We start from the raw sequence: 20639 nt of genomic DNA, 5'->3' as shown, positions 1-20639 counted from the left end.
CCGTAGTCTTCACTTGCCTTATTCTATTGCATACTAATTTGTAAAAGGAGTTCAAGATGTATGTGTGCATGTTCAGCACACAAAACATGGCTAAAACGAGCCTCAGTGTGACAATTTACATGAAGCACAAGAAACCTTCAGGAATTGTCTGCTGATCTTTCCCTCAGCTCCCCCGTGGAGACTTTGCCATGGTTACTTGCTGCTTGCAGGTGTCACCAGGCTCCCTTGCTCTGCAGTCTCACTGAAGTCAAGGAGATCTGAATCCAAGAGCAGAAGTTGGCCTTTACAATTCACTTCCATGAAGCATATGTTACTATATTGTATACCAAGAAATGTAACCGAGAGGAACCGTGGTATTTACAGTATGCTAAAATTTAACTGTTGCTGTAGTCTTCTGAAGCCTGTGGGCCACATCCCAAAGGCTTTACCCATGTTCTACTTCATTTCATGTGAGGTAGGACTCCTATTGCTGAGGAATGAGTGACGCAATATTAATAAGGGTTCAGGATCTGGCTCCATGCCCTTTAGCAAACTGAGGTAGTCCAGTGGTGACTTAATTCCCTTAACGAGTGGGGCAGGAGAGGTAACACTGACTAGAGTGAGGGATACTGATCTATTTTTTTAATTATTATTTTTGGTAGCAAAGTCAGATAATAGAATGTTATTTTAAGAGACGTTTAGCAAGCAGCAATGAATTTTCTTTCTGACACCCAGAGGGATGAAGTTGAAGGTGATAAAGTGGGTATGGGACACTGCTGAAAAAATACATGGGGCTGTGATACTTTAAAAAAGATACCGCCTGTAAAATCGGTAACGCAGAGAGCAACTTACAGCACACTTCCTGAATTTTAAAGGGCTGTAATATACTATGGGGTCAAGTATCTCCATCATTCCTCAGCCTGATTATTTCTTCTTTTACGAGGTCAATGGTCCCAAAATAGTGAGGTAATCGTCATCATACAGAAGAGGTGTGAGAGTCTGCTCACAATCCGGTTATGTGCAGGTCTCCGTATTTCCAGGTGAGTGATACTACCCACATGCCCGTGTCCATATATCCCCCTGCCTGTAATGCAATTTTGCAGCAGCAGGATTAGAACAGATTGCTGGCATTATGGCAGCAAGGATATTGTTGGGAGTAACTTGGCAACACTTGTAGGTGTTGTGACGCTGGCTCTTTGCTCAAGGGCAAGGACAGGGGAGGGGATGCTGGATACAAACCAGTGAGAGAAATAATGTCAGAAAAGTTCAGAAGATGAAAGCAGTGACAGTAAATAAGTCTGAAATTATTTTAGGTTTACATACTTTAAGTCCTCAGTGACTGAAAACACAGCCAAGAATTGCTTCAGCAATATTCCTTCATAAATCTGCATAATAATCTCTCAGAGGGGCTTTGGTGAAATTACAAGTATTCATTTACTAAATTGGGTTCAGTGTCTGTATCATACGCAGTATGAATATTCAGTGCCATGAATTCATCCAAGCTATATTGAAGTTAGCATGGTCCGCAAGCTATCTGAAATGATAACCCAGACAGTAGGCATGGGCAGAAAGGGTTTTCTCTTAAAAAAACCCCAACCCAACTTCCACTAGAATCCACTAAAGAAATAATTAGCAGCTATGTCCCTAAGAATGCCAGTAATACATGCATGTAATTTTTTTTCTTGTGGAATTTCTCATCTTTATAGCTCTGAATTCAGCAACAAATGTTTTCTTGCTAGAAAGGGACCACAAACATAATGCAAAGGATTTATGAGTGATTTATCAAATAATACAATGATAACTGCCAGCCAGACACAAAAAAACATGGCTGGGAGACTAATAATAGAAAGACTGAATATAAAGTATAGTGACCTTCACACAAATTAATGACTGGTCTTAGGTGACTGAGAAAACTTTCCAGAGAGTCAAAGTTTGTCACTGTGAGCTGCAATAAACTGTAACCCAGCATAAGTCTCCATGGTTTTGTACTTTGTGAATCAAATATATGAAAAAAAAAAAAAGCCTACCTAAAGAAAATCTGGGATAGTGGGTGTCTGCAGTGTACAAAGTGTCTCATCTTGCTGTGAAATGGATTTAATGCAGGTTAGCCGTACTCTGAGTATTTGTCCATCGCCGTATTCACTCTTGGTCTGGTCTTGTTTGGGTAATCCAAGCCAGCAGTTCCTTACCCCCAAGGTTCCTGGTTTGCACGCAAGATGTTGCAGCAATTCTTAAAAAAAAAAAAAAAAAAAAAAAGAAAAGAAGAAACTCACAACTTGGAAATTTCAGAAGCTGTCTGTGGCGAATTGAGAGAGACCCCAGAAGTCACTCATGCTACATAGGAGAAGGTGGTGCACTTCGAAGGCAAATGTTCAGTGGGTGGTTTCTGTGGACCAAATGGCAGCAAGCGAAATGCAGAGCAGAATGATAACTATGAGAAACGGCTCCAGTGGATAGTTTCTCGACTTCTTATGTCAGATGACATGGGAGTTTTAGCCTATTGCCTCAGAAGGCATCATTACCCAAGGCAGTATTTTTGTTAGCGATCATTGCAGGCAGACCAGTAGATTGTCTGTCTTTGTTCGTTACTTTTTTCTGCTTTCTAGGTTTCATTTATTTCCCCATTTCACATGAGATTGCGTTAGTCATTGTTTGTATTTTACCCAATGTTTGAAGAGAGATGAATTCAATGTTCAGTTCACATATCTCCAGCACTTCTAGGGATTGTGCTTGTATTCTTTGTAAGGTAAATTCTGTGATTCGTACTCAAACTGTGCCTCTCTCCCTTGGCGTTTCTATTGGTTATTCTTAGCTCTTATTCATGGTATGATCCATTTCCTCACCAAAAGTCAAATATTGAGACCAATTGAAGAGGTGGTTAGCGGGAGCTTGCACTTCATTATTACAGAGCATATAATCTTTATAATGCATGGTCTGTGGGTAAATGAAGGGTTTCGGGTGCCATGGCTGCCAGTCCTGGCACATTTTCTAGCAGTAAGTTCATTTATATAAAGTCAAGGCATATACATAATGTGCTCATTCTTATATATTTCTTAATCTTTTTTATGCTAGCAGAATGGAAAAATACCACAACAAAATTCAAGTTGATAAAAAGCGAGGAAGTGGGTCCAAACGAAGAAGAGAAAATGCACATAATGGCACCAAGGGCCTGTATGGTCATAAGGGAATTTGGGAATCACACGAGGAAATTCATTTCTGAGGGGTCCAGGGAGTGTTCCAGGAATGGGTGGTGAGAGGAACTGGGAAGGGGGTCATGACCACCCAGGGTTGTGATTCAGGACTCTTCAGTGAGATATGAGGGCACAGGGCTTGGTGCATTACCTTGATTATTACCTTGGTGCTATTCCTAGGTGAAACAGCAAACACTGAGCTCCATGTCCGCGAGGGAAACGAAATGACATAAAAACTGGGGTTCATCACCTGGGGACTTTCTTAAACTGCTGCCAGATTAAACAAAAAAGACCAAACCCCAACCAAACAAATAATAACTTCACATACGATCAGTACGGCAATGAGCTGATACATGGCCTTTGTGTGGCTGCGTGGCCTACAAAGGATTCTTTCCATTACTGAAGGACAGTCACTGTCTCCTAGAGAGAATGAAATTGAGCCACCACCACAAAAGCTTCAGAGATTAAGTAGTCACAAGGGGGGAAAGTTAATTAGTAAAGAAAACTCGCATCGATGATTTTGAGAAAAATCATCCCTTCAATTTTGATCTCTGAGTGATGTCCCTAACATTGTGTTCATCTATCATCGTACAAGGTCAGTGGAGTCCTTTGAATTAAGTTGTTTGTAAAGCAGCTAAACAGCTGCTTTCAGCTGGAAATTTCAGCATCCAGGAGCTGTTTCAAAGAGGGAAGAATCTGTGAGTCCAGTCTCCTAGATGGATCCTGAATCACCTCCAGCTTCTTCCCTCTCTCTCTCTCTTCTCCCTCTCCCTCGGTACTTTTAATCTTTTGGTAAAGATAGGCAGTGATCTACAAAGAGAATAAAGGAAACTGATGATCATTGTGCTTTTTCTCCAAACAGTTTTTGGTTTCAGCCACAATTTGAAAAGATTTCAAGCTTTCTGGTTCTTTCACCTGAGCTTCCTCCGCCTAAGGGTGGTGGCTATGTTTGCCAGGCTAACAATCAGAAAATTCTGATCAACAGGGTTCCTTCACATTGCTTGCTCTCCATTCATATATAAATTCACGGTCTTTTGTTGAAGTAGCTTATCCCATATCATCATAAGGTGTAAAACACGTTCTTGCATTCAACAAGCAGGAAGCATAATAATAATTTAGATTCTACATTGTGACATTACTCTGTTGCTTAGCGAGGGCATTGATTAAGCTCAAGAGAAGTTTGAGGAACAGCTTTCTTTAGTCTCAAATTTGCGACAGTTCCCCTTTGAGTTGGCAGTACATTAATGGAAATGGAAACTTGCCTCATTCTAAATGTCAGAATAATAGAGCACCAAAAACAATTCAGTCATGTCTTTCAAACCACGCACATATGGTTCAGCACCAAATGTCACTATTCTTCCCCACTTCCTTTCCATTTGTCACTATCTCTGTTGATTATCATTGTTTGGGATAAAACTTCCATGAAGGCTCAGTGCAAAGCTCACCTTGACAGTAACTAGACATATTCGTGGCATATTCTATACTTTGCCTATGCCTAATATAAGCTTCCCAAGTGCAATGAACTGGAGATGCTGGATAGTGTTACCACTTAGATACTCCAGAAAAGTTTGGTTTGACTCTTCCTTATTTTTGAGAATCTGTTTCTGTCACCTTGCTGATTTCTTTAGGACAAGTTACACCAGCAATGCCAATTGGAAAGGAAGGAATTACGTTTTTAATTTTCTCTTGCCAAATACAGAAAATCCAAAAAATAGCTAGCAAGTACTCAGCCATAACATCAGCTTTTTGGAAATGTTTTTCTTTTTCATGAATGCTAAGACCTTGAACACCATAATAACATTTTTCTTAAGAGTGTACCTTCCTATGTCTCCTCTCTCCTAACATAATGCCCTTTTATGGCTTAAAATGATAACTCAGGTTGTGATATTGTTTATATGCAGGTTGTCATCTAGACTTTCAGGTAGATACGTCTCCTGCCCTAAAATATTTAAGTCCTGTGACAAATATAAAACAACTGCTAAGGGAGGCAAAAGCTGTGGGAAAGGAAGAAGATGGACAAAGCAGAGTTACAAACATGGCATGTGAAAACTATCTTAAGGGACTGGTAAGTCTTCAAAAATCAAATATTCTAGAGTTGCAAAATGCCCCAAATAGGCAGCCTGTGACCACATGATTGCATGTTATTTTCCCTTTTTCTTCCCAGAGGATGTTGGCCTCATTCAATGAGCAGAATGGGTGACATTCACTTAACGATTTTTCTGTGTCAAAGTGCTGTAACTAGTAAAAATAAATGCCTCAATGGGGTTGTTTTTAGTTGTGGAATTTTTTTTTTCTGGCCTCTTTTTGAGAAACAAATAAACTAAATAGATTCAGCTGGAAACACATATCTGACCAGAAATTTCTAAATGATTGATGCTTCATCAATTGATAAGGAAAATGGGATTGTAGAGCAGTAAATGTCATTGTTTCCCCCAAATGTTAACTACTCTGCCCTTTCCCTATGCTTTTCCATGGGACAGGAGATAGCATTGGAGATTGTTTCACTAATCCTTGCCTTTTCTTAGTTGCTTGTTCTTGTGTGTTGCTGGAGATGCATTCAGAAAAGACGTCTGATATGAACCGGTATGATCAAGTGTGGTAAGCTTGCTTAAATCAGGCTGCAAATCTGACCTCAAAATTCGTCTTTTTTGAGTATCAGACACTTTGCTCTAAACTCCTATTGGGAGATTTCATTTTCGTTTCCACTTTCACTCAGCTCTTCTCTTTTTGGTCCAAAGCATGGCCTGACGACAAGGCAATGTCACCGTATACCAGCAATTTGAGAAGAAAACTGAACTCTTTCATTTTCCACCCTAACTCACAACTGTAAGACGGGATCAGGTACCATGTGACAAGCTTTGCAAGTGATGAGGAGAAGGACAGAATGTTGCCCACTGATTTTCTGACCATGGCATGATGCTACGGTGGAAGCGAGGTGGGTGTGAAAGCCCCGTTCCTGCTGGAGGCAGCAGGCATCCCCAGGGACAGGGGTAAGTGGTTAGGGGCAGCCATGAAGGCCACTGGGTCAGTCAGCTGCCTTGCTGCAAAGGGGCTTGCAATGTGGCAATGTGGCCAGCAACCTTCCTTCTGAAGTGGAAAGGCAAAGGCGGCAGATGAATATCTGCACCAAAACTGTGTTATGTCCCCCAAGCAGTACAGGGGGCATTTGAGTGAAGTGATTTATAATGGATCAATCTAAACCCCCTTTCCATTTCTATCCTTCAATATGAAGAACTTAGTGTAGCTGAGAAGTCAGGCCGTTGTTCTCAAAATGAAATGTGGAAAGCAAGACTTTAGAAGTAGCTTCATTGGGTATCCATGTTGACGCAGCCACCTGAACAGAGATTTTGTGTCTAATTTAATAACGTTAATCCATTATTCCACGTGTTGATTTGTTCTATTTAAAAAATGTATGGGAAACTGGTTTTCCAACAACCACTTAAAATGACTATTCACTTTAGTAAGCTGAAGTATTTTAATTTGGTTTTTTTTGTGTCAAAAACTAACAGAAGTGTAAATAAAATTGAGAACACAGAATGGCTCTTAGTTTTCAGTATATAAGCATTCTTTTGCAGACTGAGACTCTTTGTACAACAAGGTCTTATACATAATTTTAAGACATCCAAAGAACCTATATATTCCTTTGGTAATACAAAAATCTGTACATGTTAAATTCCTTAAAATTCACTTGAAGTTCTACTATCTTCCGGTGAGTAGGGCTGTCAGGAGCTACAGTACATACATCACAAAGCTTTTAAACAAACACCTTCCTTTTCTCCAGGAAATAAATATCAGTTGTACTTTAAAAATTACTTAACAAAGATGTTTTATGGCCACTGTATATCAGCACTTATTGCTGTGTAAATTAAAATAGCTAATCAATTAATAGAGAAGTAATTTTATTAGCAAATGGATAGAGGAGGTATGAAAAGTGCTAATTAAAAGCATTGTCTGCTCTGCTTTACACTAATGATTCTCTAAGAACCAATGTTATTTGTGAATTAGCTTAATTGCAAAGGAATTAAAGAGAACAAAATTATTTGTATGAAAATAGTACTCTAAGTGCATGGAGGCTAGACAGAAAAAGCGCCCAGAGTCATTTCTATATCTGATCAACTGGCTTGTCTAATCCATTTTACTGTGGATAGTTGGCCTGACATGACTTCAGATTAGTTTAATAGGGATTAAAGGGGCATGAAGTGTATAAATCTATGAATTTGCAAGTACAAACGTATTTAGGAATTCATTTTTCTTTAAGGGCAGGAGGAGGGGAAAAAGTTCAAAGTAAAATCTGGATACATTTGTAAACAGAGATAATTCCACGGGAAATTTGGAAACCAACTAAAAACCATGCAATTTGGATGGCGAGTCCTGTTGACTTTACTCAGTTTCTCTGCACAAAAGCAATTACCAAAGTCAAACAAGAAAGACCCCAAGATCTGGTGCTTGGAGAATTGACGTGGAAGTCCTTAGGTAAACCTACAAGTCCCGTTGATTACTGCCCAAATAAAGCAGACCTCTGGCACTCAGCTTTGTGAGCTGGCATGATCAGCGCATAATGTCTTTGGAGCTAGAGCTGCCAAGAGAAAGGAATCAGAGACAGCCAAATTATGATATCACACCAATAAAACCTCATCGTAGTGACATACATAAAACACTCCGTAAATTGCTTTTTGTAACTTTTAATTTATTAAGAGCTTTTGAACCGTGTTTTCATTCTGTGACATGTTTTCATTTACCTCTCATATCCTTCATTAATTTGTTTCCTGTTTGAGAAATAATACCACATTTTTGGCAGTTTGAAACTGCTGAAAAAATATATCATACCCTACATGAAGTAGCTTGCCAGGGAATCAGGAGTGTGCGGTATTTTGAATTGCTAGGCTGAATTACAGTGAATTATTTAACTACTCAATTTGCCTAGTATCAAGGTTGAGTCATGATAGCTGCCTGTCATGCTTTGCTCATCCCTAAACCCAAATTCAGAACAGCTTCTGCGGCTGATTTGGGGCCTCGGACAATTTGGAGGTGCTGGATTTTTGCTCTAGAGGGTGGTGTGTCAATATTTTTGCGGGGCGGCTTGCAGTGCTAAATAAAGCAGATCGGACAGTTTTCCATGCTAGTTCTGGGAATGGTGGGGACGTACCATTGGCAGAGCTAGCTCAGGGTTCAAACATCGGCGTCCTGCTCCCTTCCCAGTTGCTGTCTTTCTCCGTCGTAAGTTCATAAAGGTGACTCAGCCATTCTGGGAATGAGACCAAAGGCATAAATGGACAGAGTAAAGGACTAAAATAACTCAATACCACATCACGTAGTGCTGACCCCTCAGGTATCCATCCATAAATCCATTCCAGAAGCATTTATGCTTCTGCTACAGCCTGCTCGGCACATTTTTCCAACTACGCCTGCACAAACAACTGTTCAGCCATGAGCTGCAAAGTTCCCAAAGGAAGCCTGAAACTCTCCCCCAAAAGCTGCTCTTCACCCTCGCCCCTCCAAACATCCTTGCCTAAACTGTAGCTGCCTTTATGGTCCATTAGCTAAAAGGCAACTTTTTCAAAGCATTCGGTCTGTAACTTTGAAGAGCAAAGCAGTTAGATCTTGTTACAGGTAGAGTTTGCAACTATTGAAAATATATAGCACATATGGAACCCTACAGATTTTATACCCTTTCACTTTGCTAATACCATTCTCTTTGTGTTACCTGTGATCTAAGTCAGAAAATTTCTTTGACTATTTTCAAGAACAACAAAGAAATGCGGTTAAAAGTAACAAAGCTAGCTGAAGTTTCCTTTTCTTTCCAGTCTGCTGTGTAGAACATCGGTCAAGAAGGGAGTTACAAAACCTTTGAAGATGACCTTTCAAGGCCAGGCCATTCAGGTGATATTAATATTTCTTGTCAGCTCCTGAGTTACACCCCACAGGAGGGGAAGGGAGTGTTTGAATTGAGGGACACTGAATCCAAAGCGGCTTTTGGAATGGGGTGATGGGAAGGGCTTAATTGCACTTGGGAAAGATTTCCCACAGTTCATGTGTCAGACAGGGAGGAAAGATCTTATGGAAGCAACAGGGGCCAAAGGTTTTGTGATGAAAACTGGGGCAGAGAAGAAAAAGCTTATTTTTGTTTCCTTCTGAGATATGACTGGATTTTGACATGAAAAAAAAATATCGTCTTCCTGCTGTGTAGGAAGCTCTTAACGTGAGATCAAAGAATAGTGAGTGTCTAGCTGCTAGCTCCCATGGATTTTAAAAGCTGGATATTTGGAATTAAGAAAGTCAAACCCTGGAGCAAACAAGGAACGATTGAACGCTCAACACTCAGTTCTACTCTACCTCAGAAAGAGACCTGCAGACTGATCTCCCTATGTTCAGGGGCGACCCTGGAGAAATCTGGGGGTGGTGCTTTTGCCATGGTGGGATCTATCCTGGGATGTGCTGAATGTTGGCTGAAATCCAGCTATGGCAGGAGTCACTAGAGGGTACTGTAATACACTGTATTATTTCTTGTGCACGAGTGACATTCATACCGCCTGTCAAAAGTGAGGCTTGTCATCTAATTTTTTAGGAGAGAGACTGATGTAAATATAAACAATTTTATTATTAAGTCTGTCTTCAACTGTCTGGCTAGACACGCTTGCCTGAGTATCAGTCTACCAGAACAGGGCAACACCTGCATGGTATTCAGAAACATCTTCACGGGACGACCAATGTAGTCATGGGAAATGAAACTGGAAGAAAGAATGTATTTTCCCTAACACTAGTTTTATCTCCAGATACAAACCAACTTGCCAGTACAGTGAAAGCTACTCCCCAAAAGCAAACTTGATTTCACGCAGATTTGCAATGCTGTGCTGTGTGGGTTCAGAGAGATTATGATCTATAGCGTAGATATGCACTCAAGAATCAACCCCCCAGGCAGTCAGTCACTTCCCTAGAAATAACCTGAATAGCTTTGATGCTGAGGACTTTGTCTTGCACTGCTATCCTGGGATTTGGAGCGGGTATTTTGCACAGTGCCACGCAATGCCATCCAGAACTCCAGATCTGAGGCTGAACCTTGTGTGGTGTGGATGTCTCACCTTCCGGCCCAGCTGCCTCCACAACTCTGAGTCCCTACGGGCATTGCCAGGCGTTCTGGGAAAGGGCGTGAAAAAAGAGGTAACTCGCTCCCCCTCTCTTTCCTCTTATTTTAGACTTCCAGTAAGGAGGAGATCTACACACAGCTCCTGGGAGACTTTTATTGCTAGTGGTTAGTTGTACTGCATGAATATATTTTCTTTTCTGAGTGCCTTTCATATATCTATAGATCTATCTATCTATATATATATATGTATTTCACCACCTTTGAGTCTGCATTTTGTGAATTAATTATAATTCTTCTGTCAGAATGAATGATAAAATGTGGTTATGTCTAGGAGGTTAGATATTCTCTTTCAGATATGGATAACAAATTCATGTTTGTGATTATTAACTCAGTCTAGATCATTTGAGCAGTTGTCAGATCCAGCTGACATGATATACTTGTAGCTACTACATACAGGATCCTGGAAGCCTGGTACCCTTGTTCTCCCATTCTTTCTTTTTTATATGCGCTGTCTTGACATTTGATCTCATATAGGTACTTACTTCTCATTTCATAGTTTGCAGTTTCAGTTCCTTTTTTGTTTGGCAAATTGTCATCAGAGTTATTTTTGCTTTCCGCAGATATGGTAATTTTTTACTAAGTAGTCAATGAGTACTTCCTAGCCATAATATGGGTGTTCTGATTATTCATTATTTGTGCTGTGTGAATGATCGCTAAAGTCATATGTTTAATCTTGATAGGAATAGTAAAATAGATGCAGAAGTAATCACATTTCTGATCTTTACATTATTTATATACATTTCCAGGGTGATATTTTATGTTCAATAGAATTTTATTTTTTCCCAAAATATTCAGATCTTTCAAAATATTTCCAAATATTCTGTCAAATTACTCATATGCACTTGTAGCCACAATATTAGACTCTGAATTTGTCTTGTTGAGAATGACTGCTAATCGCACTTGAAAACATCTCAACATTTAACTCTCTTCAGTGAATTAAATGCAAACAATATTAACTGCAGTAAACAATAAAATGTTATTGAGCACAAATAATAGTGAGAGAAAAATGATGCACAGCATACTAAAATTATTGAAAGTAAATTTTTAGAACAGATCTAGAAATAGCTGTCCATTTTCTGAACTCTTCTAATCTCTTCGTCCCAGTGGAAGCTGCCATTTCACATACAGTCCATAGAGAAGATATAGATTTATTATGCAGAATGGGAGTGGGAGAAGGCAGAAGCCGACTCATGCGCATAAGAAACAAGGGACTTCGAAAGGCATAGCTCTGCTTTGAAAAGTGACGATGTAAAACGACAAGTTCTTCCCCAGTTTTGCTGACTACTTACATTCATAGTTACATCTGATGACCTTAGTGACTAAAATAGTTTTACTGATGTTTAAAATTACGAACCCTGATGAGCAATACAGACCAAGAGACTGAGCCACATCCCATTCCTCCCAGTTCGCTATCAGTAGGGTAACTCCCTCTATGTCACTCTGAAGTACAGCTCACTGTGCATATCCGCAGATGGCAATCGGGGTGCTCAGAGGTCACTGAAGGTGTACTCTGAAGACAGTAGGGTTGCTCAAGGACAACTGAGAAAATAATCTGTGTCTTGGGCTCCTTGGTACCAGCAATAATGTGCAGGAAGGAATAAACCCAGTTTGACTTTCGGGTTTTTGAGTTTGACAGGTTGAAAGTTGAAAGCAAATTTGCTCTCTCTTTTCCTTTTTTAATTTTTTTTTCTTGTAAAATGAGCAGATTTGCTATGAAGCTCCTCAAACTATACTCATATATATCAAACTGTATGAACCTCTCACTCTTCTGTAATGCACCCCTTTTTTTACTTTCCCATATAGACGTTTGGTGTGCTTCGGGGTAAATGTCGGTGCTGAAAAGTGTCATGGCTGAGTCAACACTTCAGGCACAGCAGAGCATTCAAACAAAACCTTCTGAAAAGCAGAAACAGAAGTATTATTCATCTTTTCTTCTTGTTGCCAAACTTGTTTCTCCTTCAAGATCACACTTTTCTCATTTGTAATCCTGTTAGAAAAAGGCATGGAAGTAAACTGTCGTGTATGGACAAATACATTGTGTGATAGAAAATGTTTGCTACCCTGTTTATCTATCTGTCTATCTACGGGTATTCGTAAGTATAGTGACCTAAGCCCGGCTAATTGTCTCCTCATGGCGGGATTTCATGATAGCCTAGAATGAGTAGGACTTACGACTTAGGAATGGAAGACTTACAACTATCCATACTTTCAGTATAGAGACTTCATTGCTCTTGCTCAAAGAAGTAGCTCATTGCTACTTCATATGCCTCCTTCTTTGTGTAATTTAAGACGTCTGTTGGTTGCCCTAAATTGTATTAAAGGGCTATGGAGCACCTCTGAGCTTTGCTGTGGGAGCCTCTACCACTGCCAAGGCAGTATTATCATCTGAGTCATGAGTCATTCTTTCTTCCATGCTCCTGGGGAGTAGAGGGCTCACTGTGTGAATGCTGTACTCTCATACACAAAGGCTGAAAAAAAAAAAAATATATATTCTTTAAGACTGGGTGAGATTTGAAATTGAGATGCCTTGGTGCCCTTTTCCCTCAGGAGCCAGGAGATGAGGGGGTGGGTTTGTACTTGCAACCATCCTTCCAAATCTCAGACTCCCATATGGCTACTATTGCCGCTTGTTGTGGCATTGGCTACAGCCTTAGCTCAAACAGGCTTCATTTGACTCATCTGCTACCAAATTGTTATGTGACACTGGCTTTCTCTTCTTGGGTGTTTCTTTTTCTTTATCGCAGAACCATTAATATTTAGACTATTATATTTGTTACCTGGAAACTTTGAGAAGATTGGCCAAAAGTTTAACAAATGTAGGCTTTGTGTCTCTCACTGTTAACAGTGCGTCTGTGGATTTTGTGAGCAGATTGGCCATGTATGTCTTAAGGAGACAAGCCACAAGGAAGTATGACTAACTTACATGTCAGCTGCTTCTTCATGACTCTTCTTTGTAAGTAGGATTTTTTTTCCTAACAATTGAAGATGATTTCTTGTAGAAGAAGCAGATATGCAGGGTATTTGAATGGCAAAGAATACAATAATGACGATATAATTTGAAAGCATCTAGGGATAATCAGTTTTGAACACCAGATTGCTGTCAAACAGATCACCTTTCATGAAAAGTTAAAATAGCTAATGTTATCAGTATTTTGGTCTGAAGATACTAGGGTTATTATTTATAACATGAAACAAAATCCCTGCAGAGTGGAGAAAACAGGTCTTTTGAAACTAATAATCATAGCAAGAACAACAAATATTCAGTCCATTTGCTGAATTTAACAGGAGAAGGATATTGCTTACGAATATTGCTATATTGTATTTTACATCTGAGATTTCTTATTCCTTCTTCAGAAAATTTAAATTCTTGAAACCATTGCTTTCTTAGCTGGATATAATTGATCTGAATATAATTGGTAGAGGACACAACGTTATTCCCGGTCAGGTTTGGATAATTGTCCTACAGCTAAGGCAGCCAGGGTAGACTAGACTCACTTTACAGTCAGTAGAGAGAAAAAGGTGTTTTTAGGTTACACACGTCTGATCTACAGGTGGCTGCTTTAGGATGAGATGAATAGTGTCCTAGACTCTCTTGTCTGTATTGCCCAGATGCCATTTGACTGAAAGGGAGACAAGGGTAACTAGCTCGTCTATAGCTATGCAGATGAGTCCCTCTTCTTTTTATTCTAAATGGCATAATTAGTTGATGCTTGTTAGAGGCTTTCAACCTGAAAATGCTGTGTATGGGCTTGTTCTACTCCTCCCCTATGAGGATGCATGCAAAATATGTATGGATTTAACAATGATTTGTTTTGAGGGAACAATTAAGAAAAAACATATGGGGTGTCCAATGCTCTGGAAGAAGCTGAGTTAAAGAAGTTTTAGAAAATTTTGTATACGCAATCTCCATATATGCATCGTCAACAGCTTATTACAGTTTTTCCATACCACGAGATCTAGGCTTTCTGCCAGAGCACTCTTTGGGTATGTTTAGTATGCAGCACCTGGAAGTACTTCCGAGATCACAGATCAAGTTGTGTATCCCGACGCCACCCTGGTTTTGGGGGGTCGCATTTGAATATGTACACTTCTCCTTTCCTCAGTTCCTTGTTTACTGGGGGAGGAAAACCTGCCACATGAAGTGGGGAAACGTCATGGCAGTTTGGCTAGGGAAGGACTGGGATCCAGGCAATTCGGGCTGGTGCATGTACCAAGCAGTTTAGGCACATGCTATGCAGCAAAAGGTATTTAAGGAGTGTAGCACATCTCTAGTGCAGCAGGTCAGCTTCTCTTTTTATTCACCAATCTTATAGTGTTAAGTTCAAATAACAGGGACTGAATTCAAACCGCCTTCTGTTTTGCTGACAATGAGTTGTGGGGAGATTTCTTCACTAAACCATTTAGGAATCCCTTCCTTTGCTGCTTGTAGTGCGCACGTGTGACATTATGTCACACAGGACAATAAATACAACTTAAATGGCCAAATTTTCCCTATGGTCTCCTGAGGGTGTATTTCACAGGCTGTGCTGTTGCTTTCCGTTTTGTGATCGACAAAGGGGTGGGAAATGCTCGCTTATTCTCCCCTATTCGAGGCATAGCAGCAGTAACAAGCAAGAGTCACCAGAAGCAGCAGTAGAAGGAGAGAGAGCTCCCCTGGAGTCAGACTGGATGTGAGCGAAGGCACCGGGAGCCTTCCTACTTACTTTAAATGGAACTGTCCTAGCCTTTGAGACAATAAAGTACCTTATGTCTCCCTTAATCTCTTGCATGCAAGATAATTGGAGTTGGAGGGAACTGCGAGCAATTGTTCTCAGCTGGCAAGGGCACATAATATTTAGAGGGAATCTCACAGAAGATTTCAGGGGGAACAAAAATGCTTCTGGTAGATTCTTATGATGACATGATGGAATCTAGACTCCCTTTGCCATTTAGATGTAGGATTCAAAATCCACATCTTATTTCCTTGGCACGCCTTCATCTTCCTCCGTTTCTTTGCAGTCTTTCTGAGTTAATTGCAGTTCTGGGTCCAGTGCCTAAAGCTCTCTATAAAGGCTCTGTTGTTGTTGTCCACTGAGGCCTGGGTTGCCTAAAAGATTATCACTTAAATAAGGTACCTTTTTTTATGGTCAGTCCTGCAACTAAGACGCTGTTGCACGCAAAAATGCGTGTTGAATTCATAAGCTGTAGGGGACATATAGTAAAATACTGTGCGCTGAAACAATTTTCCCAACTGCTCTCAAAGCAAGGCTCATTGCACAAGAAGCAGAAGGCATCGCATTACTTTAAAATTATATGGCATCTTATTGTAAAATGTTATGCACCGAATCTCTGTGTACCACTATTATTAAGCCAAGTGCTACTAAAAATAATTATGTGTGTATTCTATTCATGACAGAACATACAAGTAACAAACTACACTGCCACAATTCCTGATGGAAAAAGGTGTTTCTTATATATACCTGTCTCGTTCTCACTCAGAGGTAGCCACTGTGTAACCTTATTCTCTCATTATGCAATATTTACCTTTGTATTACTAATATATTCATATACTAATCCTCTGCCTCATGCTTTCTTTCTTTATTTGGTACTGGTTTTTTTTCCTGATGGGTATTCCTAAAACTGGAAAATCAGCATTTAAAAACATCGCATGCTTAACAGTTTGGTTTTGTTCTCATGCTACAGCCTGGTCCACCAGCAGATAAGGAAGTCTTAGAATTATAGAATGTGTTGGGTTGGAAGGGACCTCTAAAGGTCATCTAGTCCAACCCCCCTGCAGTAAGCAGGGACATCCTCAACTAGATCAGGTTGCTCAGAGCCTCATCACGCCTGGCCTGGAATGTCTCCAGGGATGGGGCCTCCCCCACCTCTCTGGGCAACCTGTTCCAGTGTCTCACCACCCTCATTGTAAAGAACTTCTTCCTAATGTCTGATCTAAACCCACCCTGCTCTAGTTTAAAACCATTGCCCCTCATCCTATGGCTACATGCCCTTGCAAACAGCCCCTCCCCAGCTTTCTTGTAGGCCCATGGGTCTCACTTAGGATCACAAGAGGTATGAAAATAATGTAGCTATATTCAGTGTCTATATGCTCTTCCCTCACCTGCACTAGCTCTGAGACTTCTTTTTGCCCTCAGAGGCAGGCATAGGGTGCTTGGCACCACTGTCCATGGAACCTGGGCTACAGCTGCTGAACTCCCAATGCCTGGGGAGGGCACTTGCACATAGACCACCACGCTGGCATGGAAACCTGGAGGCCAAACACAAGCAGTCCCTGAGAAGGAGATTCGGGAAGCTTGCTGCTGGCGAGGCTTGCTCCAGCAACTGGAGGCAAAGATGGGTATTATAAAGCAGAGGATTAGAGATAGATGTTGGACCTGGTGCAGCCTTTTGCACGTTGTGCATTTAACTTTAGTAAAAACAAGGGAGCAAGAGTACTGCTTGCCAGCTGAAAACGCCCATAAAAGCTGCATTTGCAGGAACGAAGAAGCTGCATTTGCACATCTGAAGGCAGGAGCAGACTTTCTGTTTTAAAGGCTGAGGACTTCAAGGCCTGGTGGCATCCATACCTTCCACCTGAGGCTGAACAAAGGGGTCCACAACTTGTCTGCATAGATCAATAGGAAGCCAGCCAGGCCCAGAACAAATTTAGGTAGTGCTTTCTGGTGCACGACCATGAGCAGCCCAGGAGTGTCTAGTCAATATGATTTCTAGGCTGTCTAGTCACATTTCTCATCACCTATCAGGGATATCGGCCATGGTATCTAGATCCCAACCTGAAAATGCACTGCATGTTCTGAAATACCACTTTCATATACTGAAATCTACGGTGATTACCAAATTCGCCATTTGCCATGCCACTGCAATTGATTTAAGTGTCGGATATGTGTCAGCCAACTTCTATTATTAACCGGATTCTACTTGGCTTTGAGAGCAAAAAAAAAAGAGATGAATGTAAATCATCTTCGTTTGTCCATATGGGTTTTCCACAGAGGGCTAATAAGTTCTTTCCTTCCAGTAGTCACCTTCATGACATGCCAGGCTTCAGGTGCAGCTGCACCTGGTGTGAGAGGCTGGTGAGATGGCAGGTGGGGAGCACAGTAGGGAGCCCTACAAGGGGAAATCTCCTGTAATGGGGTGGGAAACCAGAGGCTGATCCCAGGCATGGCTGCTGCTTTACGAGGAACTGCAACTGCTCTTTTATTGACCCTAGTTTCAATAATCTTCAATGATATTTTGTTTTTAATGAGAGTCTTGCAGAGAGTGGTTCATTCAGGCTCTGTCCTCTCTTTTCCTTAGTTTGTCAGGGCTACTCTTTCTTTTAGGTCCTTGAATCAATTTAAAAACAACTTCTTGTCACATTTTCATTTGATAACTGCTTCCAGAATATCCTTAAGCCCACCTTCAACTAACTTCAACTGGACTCCCAGAGACATTTCCAGTACAACAACTGATATTTTGTTGTCAACATCGATGTCTATGTAAATGAAGTAATTAGACAACCATGATTTGCCGGGCCCTTGTCATTCTCTTCTATTCGCTGAGATGCCTTCTCTTGGTGATTTATATCTATGCTTGTTCTCCATGCTAATGCTATTTTCTGTTAATATATATAACTATTCAAATGATGAAGTGAAGGTATCACAAATGTAACCCTTTTCATGCAATACTGTTGTTTTGTGGTTTTTTTAACCACAGGGAAGTGCACAGATGAAGGCGTGCTGTTTAATGTAATTACGAAACAGATAGCTGCTACATAATGTGTTAATGTTTCCCCCTTATTAAATGCTGACTTTAATTAAATGAACTCTTTACCTAAGAGAAGCAAATTGATTTTGTGATTCAGATATTGTCAATGAAATCATTATGACTAGTGAGATGAGATGTTAATAATTACGAACAAATGTACAGTTATAACTTCAAGGCCATTAGTTGTCAACTAATGGACAAGCAGAAGAGCAAGTTTTACCAAGAGATTAATTCAGAAATGAACCATTTATCTGACAATCATGTTACTATGATTTTTGTTGTCATTATTATTATTGCTACTAAGACATACGATGTAGAGAGGAAATCGTTTATCTTCAGGTCTGTCAATTATTTGCTAATAATACAAAATCGAGGTTCAGAGCTAACATCCTGAAGTGATGGTTAAACACACACGCAATTTTATATAAAATAACCCCAAACATACTGGAAAACTTGTGCTTCCTTACTGAACTAAACCCAGCTCTTCTGGTTTTCCTACATGTGTATCAGTCAGTGTCGGACTTGTACTTGGGGAGAAAACAGCGTAAGGTCACCGCTCAGGAGCACGGCACTTTCTGAGATGTCATCATTGTTTTGGGGACGTAGTCTGAAACAGGTTAAAGAGGGTTCATTTCCAACGAGGTCTAAGCATGAAAACTTAGGCGCAGCAGCTGAGAGCCAAAGATTGGCCTTCAAAGTTTCTTCTGGTAGACTTTCTTCCATGTGTTATTAATCTATTAGAATTGGCCTATATAGTAAACAGCATTACATATAGAAGATAAAAAAAGAAGCAAAGTTACATTGCACTTTACTTCAGTATAGATATGACATAGCCTGCTGAAGGAAGTGGTATGATTTCTTAAGCTTCCATTTTAGTTTATTAGCTTAGGTTCATCAAGGTTTTACATGTCTGTGTTTTGCCTATCCCTTTTCAGAGCTGCTCCTGTCTCAGCTACTGACCGGGTAAACTCAAACATGGGGCTGCCAAACGCAGAGCTACGGTTACCACTCATCCTGCCAGACTTCATCAGTCTTCTTGTACATTTGTCTGGGAAAATATCTACCTATCTGTTTTGATTTACTGCTGAAAGATGAATAGTTTCATTTTAAGTCTATAATTATTTCATGACCTGCGTTCAGAAAAGATGCCAATCTTTCTTTTTTTTTTTGTTTTCTTTTAAGGACTCCTGTCTGACTTCAGTGCAGACATTAGGATGGACTTTTTATACTACCCATAAGCGAGATAGGTGGATTTCTTATATTAAGAAGCACTTAACACAAACCTTTGGACCTTGTTTGGTTTGCTTGCAGTAGAGCATACATCACAGAGAATATCCAAAGGGGTGTCTTTCAGCATCAGAGGTCGTGGTTTGATTTCTGACCAGCTGGTCGTCTGTCCTCCTCAGCAGGAAACATCTGCAGAAGGAAGATGGGTAGGTGGACATGAAGAAACAAATCTATGAAAAACGCCACCAAAACTTTTTTGGTTTTGTTAGTAAGTAGCCATTTAAATTTGTTTCATTTAGAAACTAAAGACAATCTGGCATAGTCCAAGAAATAAAAAAAAAAAAAAAAGAAAAGAAAAAAGAAAACACAATGGCTTCAAATATCATTCATGATGTGGAAATCTTTGAGGTTTGATTTCTGTTTGGGCAGCTGGAGTTTTGTTGGATAATTCAGACTTCAGCATCCTGCTCATATTCTATTCCAATCTGTCTCATACTGGATTTTTTCACTGTCTGCCCAGTTTAGGGAACAGTTGTTAAAGGGTTTGTCAGTGCATCTCTACAGCACCTGATACACCCTCCCATTGACATGCTCAGGTTGACCTTTGAAAGCCTTCAGTCACAGCAGAAACTGCAACAAGGAAACTACATTAATAAAAATAGCACTTTTATGCTAATTGATTCCAGAGAGTGCAACAGCTCCTACTGTGAATGAGAAGTGAGGACCCCACTGGCAAATGCGAGTTTTAGCACAGGAAGCGACAGTAGCTAAATTAATCCAGGAAGCACAGGACACAGAAAGGCAATTTAAATTCTGTGATTTTTTTTAATTTTTTTACCGTCCAAGTCCTCCATCGTTGTCACACAATTGCACGACTGCACTTTGATTTCTACGCTGCACGGTTCCCTTTGTCGTAAAGCTGCGATGTCTACAATGTCGCTGTGTTGTCTAAAGGCCTTGGCAAAGTCATGGCGGCAGCTGGGGATGTTCAGGGCATCTTTCCTGATCAGCTCGTACGGAGACCTCCCCCACGCCACTCATACCTGCTGTACATATTCCCCAGTTTACCTCCTCCAGGATACCAAGGAGCCACCCCCTGGGCTGCTGGAGAGCAGAGGCAAGCATTTCCAGCCTCACGCTGTTGCGCTAGGAAATTTTTGCAACAGAGGGTATTGACGGTATTGTAGGAAGAGATTAGAACAGGATTGAGAAGCAGTAAATCTGTCCCACTAGCCGTTGATCATATTTATGGTGCAGAACGAGTCTTGCGACTCTTTCAAGGGCAAGCAAGACTTGCCTAGGGGGAGCCACTTTGTTGACAAAGCAGCCCAAAAGTAATTTCAGCGCAAGGA

General features: G+C 40.5%; 1 long non-coding RNA gene across 1 annotated transcript in view; it reads right to left on the bottom strand.

Moving 5' to 3' along the window:
• Positions 1 to 20274, bottom strand: part of LOC134516676 (uncharacterized) — a 31550-nt gene extending 11276 nt beyond the window's left edge. Inside the window, exons 1-4 of the long non-coding RNA XR_010071398.1 lie at positions 20126 to 20274; positions 19344 to 19476; positions 8317 to 8415; positions 2007 to 2209 (exon numbers count right to left, since the gene is read on the bottom strand). This is a non-coding gene — a long non-coding RNA (uncharacterized LOC134516676). The remainder of the gene's footprint in view (positions 1 to 2006; positions 2210 to 8316; positions 8416 to 19343; positions 19477 to 20125) is intronic.
• Positions 20275 to 20639: the final 365 nt, after the last annotated feature.

The sequence above is a fragment of the Chroicocephalus ridibundus genome, chromosome 5, assembly GCF_963924245.1.
Source record: "Chroicocephalus ridibundus chromosome 5, bChrRid1.1, whole genome shotgun sequence".
NCBI classification, from domain to species: Eukaryota; Metazoa; Chordata; class Aves; order Charadriiformes; family Laridae; genus Chroicocephalus; species Chroicocephalus ridibundus.
Note: the sequence above shows the minus strand (reverse complement) of the source record. Positions and strands in the feature narration are given on the sequence as shown.